The sequence below is a fragment of the Falco naumanni genome, chromosome 3 (assembly GCF_017639655.2).
Source record: "Falco naumanni isolate bFalNau1 chromosome 3, bFalNau1.pat, whole genome shotgun sequence".
NCBI classification, from domain to species: Eukaryota; Metazoa; Chordata; class Aves; order Falconiformes; family Falconidae; genus Falco; species Falco naumanni.
The window spans coordinates 112,035,238-112,050,851 of record NC_054056.1 but is presented as its reverse complement, the minus strand read 5'-3'; positions in this window follow the sequence as shown (position 1 = coordinate 112,050,851).

Sequence of the window (15,614 nt, the reverse complement as noted above, 5' to 3'; positions counted from 1 at the left end):
ATGCAGTCTTTGATGCCCTGCTTTCTTTTGATATTTCTTGGAAATTCAAGTCTTATTTTATCCATTATTGTTGCAGAACATGTTAATATAAACAACTTCATGTTATTTATAAAATGTAAAATGCAACAGGTTTATTTTCTGTGATGTTAATACTAGGAAACACAGTTAATGTTTCAGACAAGTATCAATAAACATGAGTTTGAAAGGTACTCTTTAAGATAACTAAGGAAAAAAGAAAAAGAGGATTTGATTCTGTGGTGTTCTGAAATCATTAACTGTAACAATGAAAAGAGAATTTAGATTGATATTTGCACAAAAGTAATATGTTTGGCTATATCATTCACCCTTTCTCAGCCACCTTAGTTACTTAGAAATTATCTTTCAGCTTTCCAATAAGAAAGCTAAACATAGAAAAATTTGCCAGTAATTCTATTTTTGTTAAGGAGAATAAATATTAAGAAGATCATAAATGTGGCCTTTGGGGTACCAGCAACTCTCTTCCTATGGTGATGTGTAATATTAGCTCACTTCACAGTCCAGAAAGAAAATAAAAACTGACAGCTGACAAAACCTGTTCTAGCCAGCACTGAATTCACTGATTCAAAAAAAAAAAAAAAAAAAAAAAAAAAAAAAAAAAAAAAATTGAAAAGCAAGATGTAAATGAATGCGTCTGACATCCCTTAAAAAACATTGAAGAAGAAAAGTCCATGAAGGTGATTCTTACAGCTAATTTCTATGAAATATAATGGAGTCTGACAAACTTGTGCAGAATTCTAAACAACTTAAAGAAAAAAAAGAGAGAGAGGGATATTCTTGTCATCCTATTATGTAGGGTGGTTTAAAACCCCTACTATGAAAGAATCTCATTTCCAGAATGATTTTAGGTTTTTGTTTGTGAGACCTTTGGAATCCACAGTTTTTTTATTAATTTTGTATGTATTCAATTTCTTGGACAAAACTGAGCTCATACTATACTCACTGAGTAGCTGGAGAGCCATGGTGGTGATGACATGGTGCTGGGAGGTCTGCTGGCTCCACAGCACTGCAGGACTCCCTGGGACACAGCCACTGGCACTACCAGGGGCTCCCCAGGTCCGGCAGGGGACCTGAGCCTGTCAGCCAAGGCCTGTCCCACTCCCCCAGCCAGGAGCAGGGCAGACAATTTTCAGGTTTAACTAAAAGAAAGGGGGAGTCTTGGGAGAAGGAGGGATTTAGGGAAAGTGTCAGGGAACATTGCTGTCCATGTTGATATGGCCTACACCTCAGCTCAGGACTTTTACCATGACTATAGAGTTCCACTTTCTGTGGATTCCACAGAACTTTGGTTCATATCCATACTGATGAAATTCACTGTCATTCAGTGTGTAGTGTGCCCCTCTTTTAAAAAATTTCACAGCTGTGAGTCCCCTGAAAAAGTAATCGCTGAAGTGTAGAACAGTAGATACTATTTGATTTTGCAAAGAAAGTTTGAATCTTCTATAAATGTTTACATATATATATATAATATAAACATAACTATATGTTCCTTTAAAAGACTTTAATACATTTCTTTTACTGCAATTGTATGCAAAGCTCACAACTGTATTGTGTTTAAATAAACCACTGGCACCTTTTAACCCAAGATGATATATTGGCACGTGTATCAAACTAGCAGTGCTTACAGAAGGAACAAGAGCTTTAAATGGTTGAAAAAAACCTAGGCTACGGTTACGGCCACATTGAATTTTCATTCTACTGACAGTATGGAATGTACTTGAAAAACCATCTCAAACTACATGCAGAATCATGTATAATGTTTCATGTTTATTTGTAGGATCAGAACCTTGCATCCTAGCATTCAGAAACATACATACACTCAAAAAGTGGTTTTGTAGAAAGCTAAAAATCACAGAAATAGGCATAGGTGCATAGATGACAAAAAAAAAGCTTCTATATCAGTTACCAATGATTAATAACAAAACTCTGAAATCCTAAGAATATAATAATATTAATATTTCTTATTGCTAACATGGATTACATCCTATGGTTTGCATAGCTTGGCATGGTGTTGCTTATAAAGTTAGGTTACCCTAGGAACACCAGCAAAGCTCTTTTAGGATTTAAAATATACATCCCACCAATCTTTTTTTTTTTTTTCCCCCTGAAGTAATGCCTTCTTAGTCATTTTATAGAGTTGTTAATATGAAGTAATATTTAAATTAACCAATGCATTAATCTTCCTAAACCAATAGTTATTTTGCAATAAAGCAAATAACTAGGTTGAGAACACAGTTTATTCTTGAAATTAATACCTTACACTATAACAAAATGTGCAAGTTATTGAAGACTTTCAGCTCTTAGCTAATCAGTGTTTAACTGCCTGTAGAGCAGCAGTGCATTCTGCATTGCAATCTGTTACTGAACATGGTGCTTTTTAAAAAAATATCAGTTAAACATGAAATGCTACAGAGAATTGCAATTATGAAGCTTAAATCACAGTCATGCTAAAGAGTAATGTTTTAAAATAATAGAATACTAAGAGACTGCATATTGCACAGAAAATATCTGTGATCTGCAAAGGGGTGCAAAGTAATCATTTAAATAAATGCTAAAATTAGCAGTTGCACCCAGGTGAACATTTTTCCCTCTGGATTTGTGTTTCAAGGATGAACTCTGTGGATTTCTTTGCATATAATAGGGCAAAATTCCTGAAACAGACTTTTCTGCAGTGTGGGATGTCCCTTCTTCCTTTGCCTCTTCCCAGAAACTTAATAGAAGATTAATGCCTTTCTTCCTCTTATCTTTCTATGGTTTGGTAGTAATTAGCCAAAACATTTTAAAAAATATTAGAGGGAGCTAGCAGATAATAAAACAAACAGTGCAAATGGAAAGAATATGTGATCACTTAAACCTTATTTTCATTTGGTCTTTGGACCTATCTCCACATATAAAACGTGGATTCTGTTTATTTGAAAGGAAAATATATTGAATGACAATTGAACACCCCCCCCCAAAAAAAAACCCCCAAAAACCCCCAATGAACTCAAACCAGAAGATTTTGTTTTATTCTCTAATTTGCAGTGGGTATTTTGTCAAATCATTCATTTTTTATATTTGAGCAGCCTGAGAGAGTACAGTGATTTGAAAAATCTTCTTCATGGGTGCTACAGAGATGACATATTGATAACATAATTTTTGCTTATTAGCAGCACTACTTATTTATGGGTGCTAAGAGAATAGAGACATGGATCAACGAAAACTTTATTTTCAGAGAATCCATAGGGTATTGGGTTTTTTTCTGAAAGAGCAGACTTATTATTTCAATGTGGAAAAAGTAGAGACATACTCAGGTTAGTTATAAACTAGCTGGCCTAGGTACCAAGGAACAGTATGGATGTGACAACATACAACTTTATGTGGACAAGTTACTTGAGCATGGCTCAGGATCCCAAGGATGAGTTTTCAGGTTGTGTTGAGATCTTTGGTCTTTCAGCTACTTTACTATCACCACTTATACTAGATTTTTGAATGGTAGTTTGCATTTTGACAACAAAAGGTGTGATCAGTCATACCTGACTAAGGTAGATTTACCCTCCACAGTATCACCCAGTGTACTGTGTACAGCTGTAGTGACCAAGCTGTACACAGTGCAGCAGTGGACAGTATTTTGACTGTGGCCACACTAAGTGGATTGCTTTTAAAGCTTAGACTTCCTCCCTTTTTTTTTCTTCTTCTCTCCTTTAAAATGGCTCAACATAGCATGAAACTACCATCACATGATGGGAACTTCTGCAGTTTGGTTGTGTAGCTGATCTGTAGTGAAATTACTTTAGAAGAGAGAGAGGTACCATAATTCAGGAAAGTGCTGCTCACCTCCTGATGAAAAGCTGGGCAATGCTTATATGTATGCCAGAACATGAACATGTTCTCTGTCCAGGCAGATCACAAATTCAGTCTGTGTCCCAGGTTACTATATTAAAATAATAGATAAGAAAAAATTGAAACATGGTGGGAGCCTCTAACTTTGTTTAACAGACATTATCTTGTCAAAGCTGCCACAACCCAGATGACCTAGTGGAAATACTTAGCTAGACTTTGTTCAATAAACCTGGCTAGTTGAACAGCAATATTTCTTTCTGGCTTTTTATATAAAAGCTTAAGATGCCAAAACAATCCATCTGCTTTCCAAAGAGACACTGGAGCTTTTGTAACCTCTGGAAATGTTTCTTTGTGGCATTCTCCTAAACTTGTTCACTGCCAATACAGGGGTGAATCAATCAGACACAACTGATGCCTTTGATGGATTTCATGAAACAGCATGCTTGGGATTTCCAGCTGCTTGCAGCAGCTCATAGCTCTGGCTAATGTTCATTGAGAGTGGCCTTAAGTGAGCGGTAAAGGTTCACAAATTTAAATTGTACCTGATGATCACGTGCTGAGGGGATAAATCACTGCAGACCCAAACAGATCATCTGCCAGCAGGGGAAAGGGATCTGAACTTTTAAGTGTCTTTCCCAGTAAGAAAACTTGCTGGGATAACATCACTTTTGTCATTACTGTATTTTATCTTTTAAGGTAATTCAGAGTTTTCAAAAATACATGTAGGTAATGGTTTTTAATTTTTAATATTCAGGCTTGTCCAGAAACATATATTATATGTGCAAATTTTTTAATATGCTAATTGAGCACTTGAGCTATGTGGATTATGACAGTTTGTGTTACCTTATGAAGTACAGAAATACATATCTGGCAAAAATACAGTTATGTGTCATCCCAGGTTGTACTCTGTTTCACATGCAACTTTGAGTCATTGCTCAGCTTGCTGTACAGAAAATGCCCATGATACAAGTGCTGAACTGTCATAGAGAATAAAACTAAGAAATATTGTTCTGTGGATTTCATTTCAGTCCATTGGATTAAGCAATATTTAGAAAAAATGAACTTGCACAAGAATAGTGATAATAGCTAACAGGCTACTAGACTGCTGATAGAATCAAAGCTTTATGAATTTTAGCAACATATGAAATGTGTAGCTATATTGCACAGTTCTGTCAGGTCACTTCTTATTCTTTTCAGTTTTATTACTGCCGAACACCTTAATCTGACAGTAGGAAAATGCAGCAGTCTTGTTTGGTGATGGTGCCAAGATATTTATTTTTTGTGACTAGAACCTAATCTGCCATAAATTCTAGTAATACGCTTTTAAATAAAAATAATGAAATGGCACTATCTGAATAGTGTCTGAAACATAGAGAGCAAAAATATTATACAGGAGTTATATGCTATGCTGTTTCTCAATCATAAAATAAAGTCATTCAACAGCATCAGAAACATGAGTGACATTTCATGTCTTGTTCTTCTCTGTTAAAAGACAAAGAAATAAATACATTTGTAGAGAGAAGGTAGTCTGGGATATGATTTCCACCTTGTTTTCTCAGAAAAGCCTTCTTTCTTGTACCTGCACATTTGTGTGTGTGACTTCTACACAAACACCATAATTTAAGAAAACTTGAAATAAAGTGGGTAATTTATACATTTTTTAATCATTAGCTTGCCACAAAATGTACACATGATGTCTATTGCAAAGTATGACTTATCATAATAATATTTCTTTCTATATTGTTTTGCAGTAAATAAAAATTCTTGCTGTTTTTCTAAATTAAGGTTTCTGTTCACCAGTTTGTCTTCTCTCTTCACATTGGATTTCCCCAACCTCTTCTCTTAAGATTATCACCAGAGGAAGAAGGATTGGAGAAGGTAGGAGTTACAAGGGAAGTCTGTATTGTCTCAGAGAAGAAAAAAATTTGCAGGCGGTCAGCAAATTCTTCTGAAATGTCAGAAGCTTATTATCTGATGCTGAATTACCCTAACAACTTAACTTAATTCTTTGAGGTATTTAAATATGGAAGGATTAGAGTATAGTTGCCCAATGATTAATTTAACCCCTGGGTCACAGGAAGACTAACTTCTTTGCTTCAGGTATTAACAGGACTAAGGAAGAAACTGAATGCTCGTTTCCCAAATCCCAGACTAGTACCCAAACACTGAAATGTTCCATCTTCTCATGTAAGACCCCAGCCTAAGCAGATTGCATCAATGGACCAAAAAGGACTGAAATACTCTCTGAGAGTAGTAAAATCTTCAGTGGGTTCACATGTAGGCTCCTAGACATGCAAGACTTCTCTCCTAGGAATCTAGCCTATGAACTGGGCAGGAATCTGGGGCAACTCAGGAGCTGTGTAACAGCAAATAAAAGTAAAACAAATAAATAAAATAAAATTTAAAAACTTGACCCATGGGGATACAAAGCCAAAATGGAGCTTTGTACTGAATTAGCAGCTGCCTTTTGCTCTGCTAACTGCCCACAGAAACCAGGAATTTCTGCTATTCATATCACTTATTTTCAAGTTGGTTTTATAGGTACATCAGTGTATGAGCCTAAGTCCCATCAGATGTTAGCTGCTATACAAATAAAAGGCAATGATTCTATATTTAAATTTTGTAATACTTTTAGAATTGCTTCAGAATGATAATGCATGACTCCATAAGCATTTCACACAGCTGCCTAATCTATTAAAACAGCTTCAGAATTCAGTTTATGCTGCTGCAGAATTCGAGATGTCTCTTGCACAAACTGTGAGTCTTGTTACTTTATGTGAACTGTGCCAGATAACATATAAATGGCCAAACAGAAAAAGATTATGGATTCATATTAATCATTAAGAAATTATTTTTATATTTTTATGTGAAGTTGGCTGTCTGATTTGACAAAATGAAAATACAGATTTTAGAGATCACTCAGTCTCAGCAATGCTTAAAAAAAATCACAATTAGTTTTCTGGAATATATCACCTTTGAATTGTACAAACCTTTCTGAAGTCTTAAACTACACTCATCTCTGCCAGTCTATAAAAAAAAAAAAAAAAAAGTACTTATTATCTTTCGATAGATGTGATTATCATAAATATCTCTTACTCTATTCCTAATTTTCAACAACTGACATTCTAAACAATTCCTATGTGCCTGCTTCTTGTACTTCTATCCTTTATATTCTAATTAACCTTCAGGTATATTCAGATTGACATTTTGATTCACATGGTGGATGAATTTGCTGATTAACTTTCAGCTGTTCAGTTACTCAGAATAGCTTTCATTTTTTCAGTCAAGTTTAGAACCAAACCATTGTGAAAAGATTATTTGTTTATCATAACATTCCAGTCTAGCGGAAGACTTCATTGTTTTGGAAGCTCGCTTAGAACAATAAAAGAACTACAAACAATCTGGACATAATTCAACTATTTACTTCTTTAAAATACCTGTTGTTTCACTCAAAATCAGCAAGTGAAATACAGTCATACTGTTTTAGCTGCCTTCTCTAAATATTTACCTGGAACTGGCTTCCTGCTGTGAACAATCTCAGAAACTGTTCTTGTGTTACCCGAGGCAGATGGCAGTCGTACCAAATCCCAGAAGATGTCTAAGTGCTGTCATGACTATAATCACCTCTGAGCAAAACAAATATTTAAGAATGTGAGAGATGTGCTCATTTAGTGTGAAGAAGAGAGTAAGAAAGTTATGGAAAGCTCAAACTATTTGAATCCCTGGCCAGTATATTAGCACAGCTTTGATTAAAAGAGTTAACTATTTCCAATGAGGTATGCAGGACACTAATCCAATGAGATAAGCTAAAGCAGAGTAACCAATTGCTATTCCCTTCCAGATGGGAAAAGAGCAAATATTTGTTTTGTTACTCAGGAAATGGCTTTGCAGCAGCTGAACATTTCAATCCTAAAGTGTCAAATCTGTCACTAATTGAAATGCTGCTATTCATAGCAAGATCTTTGTTTTGTTTACCACCATATATTCATGCTTATAACAATTTTCATTAGGTTTTCTTCAGTTTTGTTCTGCATTTAATGAACTGGAGTGGATATTAGACTAACACTAGAGCGCTTTGAAGTTTGTACTCCCTTTAACATTCAATGAAATAAACTTAACTAGGGATTGATTCACAGCCCTGATTTACAGAGCAGATGTCATCTACAAAAGAGGGACCCTGATTTGCCTCTATGTACTGTCCTAATCTTTACAGGAGCAGAGTTTCATTGTTATTAAAGGAAAAAAGTAGGAAGAAGGCAGAAAAACCTCCCCTTGACCCATTCCATGTGACCCAATTTATTTAATTCAGTGGGGATAATGATCTTGTTAGTCCTTTTCCGGGACAGCAGTTGAGTCTTACTTTTACAGGCAACTGAAATTGTGTTTCAGCAGAATTAAGGAAAAGATAAGAGTTAGCAATTTACGAATGTGATAGGCCAAAAGATACAAAGAAGGATAATAAAGGAAGTATTGAAATATAAAGCCTAATGCCAAATGTGTATAGCACTTTTAGGCATAGTCCTGAACAAATCCAGATATATCCTAAAAATAGTATTATTAATAACAATAATCCCCTAGAAGATTAGACATTAGACAAATGAAGAAGAAACTTGCTGCAGGCTGACTGGATGAATGAAGTTACCAGTTTGCAAATCTCTGTTCAAAAGGCACTATAAGACACCTTTTCTGGGTGACATTTATTTGTGAATTGTTGTGTAGCTAACTTTGATCCAGAATGGTTTGGTTATATTTTGGATTTTTTAATTCTGGCTTCCTAGCAGCTGCTCTGAATAGTCCTTCTATAAGCTAATTTTCGAGGCCTTTCTTCCCTATGTCATTATTTTAATCTTTAATGCTCCAAATATCAGGTCCCTGGAAGTATTTGATAAGAAAACTTGTGTCCAGATTCCCCTACATCCTAGTTCAAAAAAAAAAAAAAAAATAGGCAAAATGGAAAACTGGCAACTTCTACACATTCTGTAACTGTCTGACCCTGTTTATTGTTACTTCACATTACATGTATTCCACTATGGCCACTCTAGACTATTTTTTGGCATCATTGGGAAACTTACAGTCCACATTACTGCCCTAGAGAACATGGGCTTTTGGAGGTAAGAAGAAATTTGTACACAACTTTTTAAGAAAGAATTTGGAATCATAATTTTCAGAGGGAATGGTAAGTGGTGGGCTGTCATACTTCCAGAATTCAAGCCCATGATGCGTGCTGGTTTCTTCTACTATACAATAGCAGCTTCTCTTACCTTCAGAAGGATAGCATGAGAGTTGGTGAGTTGTAGCACCTTGTGAATAGTTCTTTCCAGAACTGTTTTACCCTGCACATTTTGTGATATCCTAGCAAACAGTTGCATGTTCCCTTCAATTAAAAAATGTTTTGTGAATGTCTCTGGAGTGCTGGGATATGGTGGACTGTGAGCGGATCGCAGAAGTTGTGTTGACAGAGAGGTGGCAACTGAATTGTACTTGCTTAAGCTATGTGTTAGCAGGCTGTAGTGGGTTTGCATGGCAAGGTTTTGGTAACAGGGAGCTACAGGGGTGGCTTCTGTGAGGAACTGCTAGAAGCTTCCCCTATGCCCAACAGAACAAATGTCTACCCACTCCAAGACAGACTCACTGCTGGCCAAGGCCAAGCCCATCAGCAATGGTGTAACACCTCTGGGATAACATATTTAAGGAGGAGGAAAGAATCAGTGCGACAAACTGCAGTGGAAGAGACGACTGAGAATATGTGAGACAACAACTCTGCAGACATCCAGGTCAGTGTAGAAGGGTGGGGAGAAGTTGCTACAGGCACTGCAGCAGAGATTCCCCTGCAGCCCATGATGAAGACCATGGTGAGGCAGGCTCTACCCCTGCAGCCCATGGAGATTAAAAGTGCTGTAGCCCCTGGAGGACCCCATGCCAGAGTAGGTGGATGCCTAAAGGAGGCTGTGACCCATGGGAAGCTTGTGCTGAAGCAGGTTTGTTGGCAGGACTTGTGATCCCGCAGAGGACCCATGCTGCAGCAGTCTGTTCCTGAAGGACCCAATGGAAGGGACACAGACTGGAGCAGTGTGTGAAGAAGTGCAACCTGTGGCAAGGACTCACATTGGAGAAGTTCATGGACAACTGTCTCCTGTGGGAGGGACCCCATGCTGGAGCAGGGAAAGAGTGAGGAGGAAGGAGCAGCAGAAACAACATGTAATGAACTGACCGTAACCCCCATCCCCATTACTCTGTGCTGCCCGGGGTTGGGGCGGGGTGGGGAATAGAGAAATTGGGGCTGAAGTTGGACCCAGGAAGAAGGGAGAGGTGAGGGAATGTGTTTTTAAGGCATTATTTTTAGTTGTCATTATCCTACTCTGATTTTAACGGTAATAGAATAAACTAATTTCCCCAAGTCAAATCTGTTTTGCCTGTGACAGTAATTGCTGAGTGATGTCCCTGTCTTTATCTCAGCCCATGAGCTTTTCATTATATTTTCTTTCCCCTGTCTGGTTGAGGAGAGAAGTGATAGAGCAGCATTGGTGGGCACCTGCCATCCAGCTCCGGTCAAGCCACCACACAGGCCCTAGGAAGAGCAGTGGTCATGTTGGGACATTTCTACAGAAAGTGGAGGCCAGATCTCATCATTGTAACAAAATTATACTCCTTTCACAACAGCAATTTTGCAAATTACATCTGCATCATTTTTGCATAAACTGAAAATGAATGAGTATGACCTTGCAATGTGAGATGGCTCATGAACAGCTTTAGGAATCCAAGTATCAAGGCTTGGTGCTGGTGCAGCCCTGGGTGTTGGTATACTCAATCACTTAACGCTTCTTCTTTGGGAGATTGAGTCATAAATCCTTACCACCACAAGGAAGTGGAGCAAGCCATTCTAGAAATCAAGGATATCACGCAAATCCTAGATGGCATGGATTTAATAGCAGTGGACTGCCCATTATAATCCATGGCTGAGATTAGTTCTCTATTACTGCTTTTTGCATGAAGTATGAGACCTTTCCAATCAGTCATTACCCTGCTCACACATCCAGATCATATGCCACATCTTTCAGTCATCCATCATCATCCACTAAAATTTCCGAGGTTTTACCAGTCCCTAACCCCAGCTCAAATATTCTCAGTGTGTCTCTTCATAGGCAGACCTCAAGGATATTAAATTGTCTTTTCAATGAATGGAAATTTCAAGTTCATTACCATGTTCTTCTGGGAAATGGCAATGTGAACACTCTGTGGTGTGGGCTGAATCCATGTGCCTTTGCAACGTATGCTAATTTATTGTAGTTGTGATGGTAATATGGGGCAGGGAAATCACATGGTGGGTCTGCTTTCCAGGGCAAAGGTTTACCCTCAGAAGCCAAAGCTGATCAGCTGAAGGAGCTCCCCATGGACATCGCAAAGTTCAATAAGGCTGGCTTTCTACAAAGCAATTGGAGGGGATCAGTGAAGAAAAGGAGCAATGTGAGCCAGAGTACATGCCAGGCAATTTACGGAAGCACCCAACATAATAAATGCCTTGGATGCTGGAATAAATTCAACAAATATTGCATAAATAAGTTTAAACACCAGTGACAGGGTTTCTTCTAACTGGTTATGTACCTAGGCATATGACCTTAGTGAAACGAGAAGAAGAGGAAGGAGCAAGCAAAAGCTTTCTTGTCCTTTTTGGTTTAGTCTACAAACACAACTTATATTTGATACAATTCCTGTGGTCAAAACTAGGAGAGTCCTCTCATCTTTCTGAGCTTTATGCAAAAGTAGTATTGGGAAACTTATAGAGTGCTCATATATTCTTCTACATTTTTAAAAGCATTGTGATTTCATACAAGGTTTATGGCAGACACTAAAGCTGATTATATACCACTCAGGTGAATACAGTTCTGCTACATAAAATTCATATTTCATACACTTGGAACACAGGGACTATGAATTCATAATGATTACTGCTACTTCTGCACGCTACTGTGGTTGCATAAAGCACTTTTTTATTATCTACTACTTTAATGTTTGGAGACCTTCACCCTTCTAGTAAAGCAAAACTAAAGGAATATAAACCCTTCTTTTTAAATTAAAGTGGCTTCTGTTGAAATGTTCATAAATAGCAGAATGAAAAAAGATCGCCATCAGCAAACACCATTTATTCAAGCCTTAATAATTCCTGATTCTTACAGCCTCCTACTGTTGGAACAATGATGGCTCAAATCCATTTTAAGATTCAGGTGAAACTTTTCTTTTTTCTAGAGTTATTTCACTGTGAATTTTTCACTGGATTCAAATTTTTCATTACAAAGTGTTTTCTGATTCTTCACAAATGTCTTCAGCAGGAATGATATAAATTTAAACTTGGATAATTTAGTATTTTTTATTAATTGTAAATAATTCTGTTGATTTGTATTAAAATAAAAATATAGTTCTTATGAGATAATATTTTCCTATATTAGTCACTCTTCATTTTTATCTAACTTAATACAGTTTGTAAAGATTAGAGTTTTCTTCAAAGATTTATATGCTTTCTGTTTTTGACCAAAGAAGACCAAGTGACCAAACATATTAATTTTCAATAATAACATAGAGACAATATCTTTGTTTATATTGTCTGTTGTTAACTTGATGCAAGTTTAGAGATATGAAAAAACCGATATGCTGCAAGGCTACACTTAATTAGTCTTATTTCTCTCATCTCCCTTTCACTTTTCTAACCCTGCCACATTCCTGAAACTCCTTGACTTCAATGAAAATATCATACACTTATTTATGCACTTATAGTTAAAGCTTATATTTCTGAGGCATATTTTCTAAAGGCATATCCCTTTTTGTTCCCCCAATATGAAATTATACCTGATAGAACAGCTTACTTATTCCATCTTCTTGCTGATCCATGTGTCTTCTAGCTTCACCTCTGATACTTGGATACAATCACTCTTGCTTTCCTAAAATAAATGGAAATCAAATCATACAGTACAGAAGATGCAAGGTGACAATTAAGGCACATAAACCAGCTAAACTTAGTATTATGTGTTCTGTATCTCACCCTGAGCTAGATAGCCATATGCCTCAGTCTCCCGTTCATATATTTAAATAATTGAATTACAGCATACGTACAAAAGTAGAAAAGAAACCTCAATTTCAGTTACATCTACTAGTTAGCAGCTTACCTTTACACATCTCCAAGCTCTAATACTAGTAAGAAAAAGATTGTGTTCCATGTGAAAATAGTATTTAATATTTATTGTTGTTATATGAAAATATGTGATTGAAATATCCATCTTTCAAAAGAAGGGAAAATGCACATAAGAAATCATAGCGAGGACAGTTACTTCTAATTGAAATAATTGTCATACGCAAAGGAATATTTCTGTAAATGTTGATCTCTTGAGTGTAAAACTTCTTAATACTTGAAGTCTCATTTTCAATGTGTAGTCCATAGAACTCAAGTAAGTGAGTGTAAGCATTCAGGACCTCTCTTAAAAAGGCCACCACTGATTTTCTATGGAGTTAAAAGACAGCAGTTCCTGATCATTAAAAAAAAAAAAAAAAAACCCAACAAAAAAACCCCAAAACCAACAAAAAACAAAAAACCAAAACCAACCTAGCTATCTGTTCTGATGTTTTCAATTTATCTCTTCTAGCATTATAAAATTTGGGTTTGTTTGGTTTGGTTTGGTTTTCAAACAGGATAATAGGCTTTGACCCTCTAAAGCTTTAACTCAGATCTCAGTCCAAATAACATGCATCAAGATTTTTATCTGAACCTCTTTTGTCACTAAACCCAGAAAATATCAGAAGATCAGGTTCTCTACTAGAGTTTATAACACCTCTGCTATCTTCAGGGACACTCAGTAAAATTGATCCAAACTAAGCTGGGTAAGGATTTAAAATTGATTGGTTATCTGCACTAAAACTTTGTGTGAACACTGATTTAAAATTAAAATGTTTTTAACTTACCTTTATTAACTAATTTTGCAAATAAGGTGTTAATGCTGTTAAACTAACCAGGTTTGCTATTCTGGTTAGCTTTCCTGAATGTTCAGGAAAGAGAAGTGCTCACTTACAGAAACCCTACAAGCAAGAGCTGTTCTTTTACAGTATTTCAATTCTTCTGGATGTGGAAGGCAAAATATATGAAACACGTGAACATTTTTTTCCTTTAAATGGCTGAATTTAATTTCCATTAAGAATGGCTTCAGATTAAGGGATATCTTATTCCATCCACAGCAATTTTCCCATACATTATTCTTGTCTATCGGTTTGTAAGTACTTACCCATCCCTACAGGCTCTATCAGTCATGGCTTGAATTCAGTAGACTTAAAAAGACTAAGAGCAGAATAATTTTCACTTTTCAGGAAAAGCGATTTAAGAGTGAATCATTAAGTCAACCCAGTATCTAAGGAAACACAACTGAAAATCTTATATTGATATCACTCATGAGATCCTGACTGAGGAAGTATTGAAGTCACTCTCCATCTGGAAGCTCATTAACAACTAACTTTTGCTTCTTTTAAGGGTTAGTGAAAAAGTTATGTTACAAAACCGTCTACTTTTGATTCCAAATGGAGTAAAGGTATATATATATTTTTTTTTTTCATTTTTAATAGTATTTACTGCCAGTACATGAGAAAAATGTGAACCTTATTGTGTTTTTAAAGATAAAAAATGGAGGGAGCTTCCAAACTTCAGCTGAGGTATATCTCTTTTTTGCAGACCTTTGTAAAACAAATCATTTATTTGCACACTATGTTGTCATCTACTGAGCTGCCACCTGAAGTATTCTGTGACACATGAAATTTTTTATTATTATTATTATTGAACTGTGGTTCTGTTCTACCTTTTTATCCACACAAACCCACACACACTCCCACCCCAGGGTTGAGGCAAATATAAGGTTCTGCTACAGGTTTTGGTTTTGCAAATCTCTTGGGGTTTATCTCCTTAGAAACATGAGATTTTGCACCATGGCAGTATAGAGAGAACCGCATGCAAATAAAAATTTTTGGAACATCAAAAAACCCTTAAAGGTAACTGTTCTTTGAACAGGCCTAAATTTTCAATGTGTTTTTCTTGCAAAGGAAAAGAATATGTTACATTGGATTGAGAGACTGAAATGAAACTATGTGTCAGTAGTTCAGTTTGGATCGTTCTATGTCCAGCTGAGCTATATACCATGTTTGGAAATCAGTGTTTTTATTCAGTGGGGCTTTTTTATTTTTTAACAAGACATAAACATCCCTTAATAGGTGTTGACTCAATGCAATCATAACAAAGTTGAGATTGTTCAGCCCATTTTTAAGAGGGAATTAGAATCACAGGAAACAATTCTTGTGTCAGAATGTCCACACCACATGCTCATCTGCAAGATTGTCAGGTGATACTCTGCAGAAATCTGTGTGATTGAATTTTCTATGTCTGTGCTACATTCATAGGCTGTAGCCGCATGAAGATCAATGCAGAAGTTAAAACCTACTGGAGAAACTGGGTACGTATTCCATCATTAATCTGTGCCAGGCTTTGTGGATAGTTTTCTGCTAGTGCCAGTTAAAAGCTAGTGCACATCTGCCCGCATTAGTGTAGTTGCTTGTATGACTAGCCCAGACAGAAAGTTGTAAAAAAAGCCACATAACGCTGGCTAAAGCTGAAAGTATTTAGGACATATGGAACAGGCTAACAAAATCTCAAGGTTGTTACACTTTACTACCACTCCCCCACTGCCATGTTTGTAGCCACTTATTCATAGTTTTTCACAAATATAGGTTTA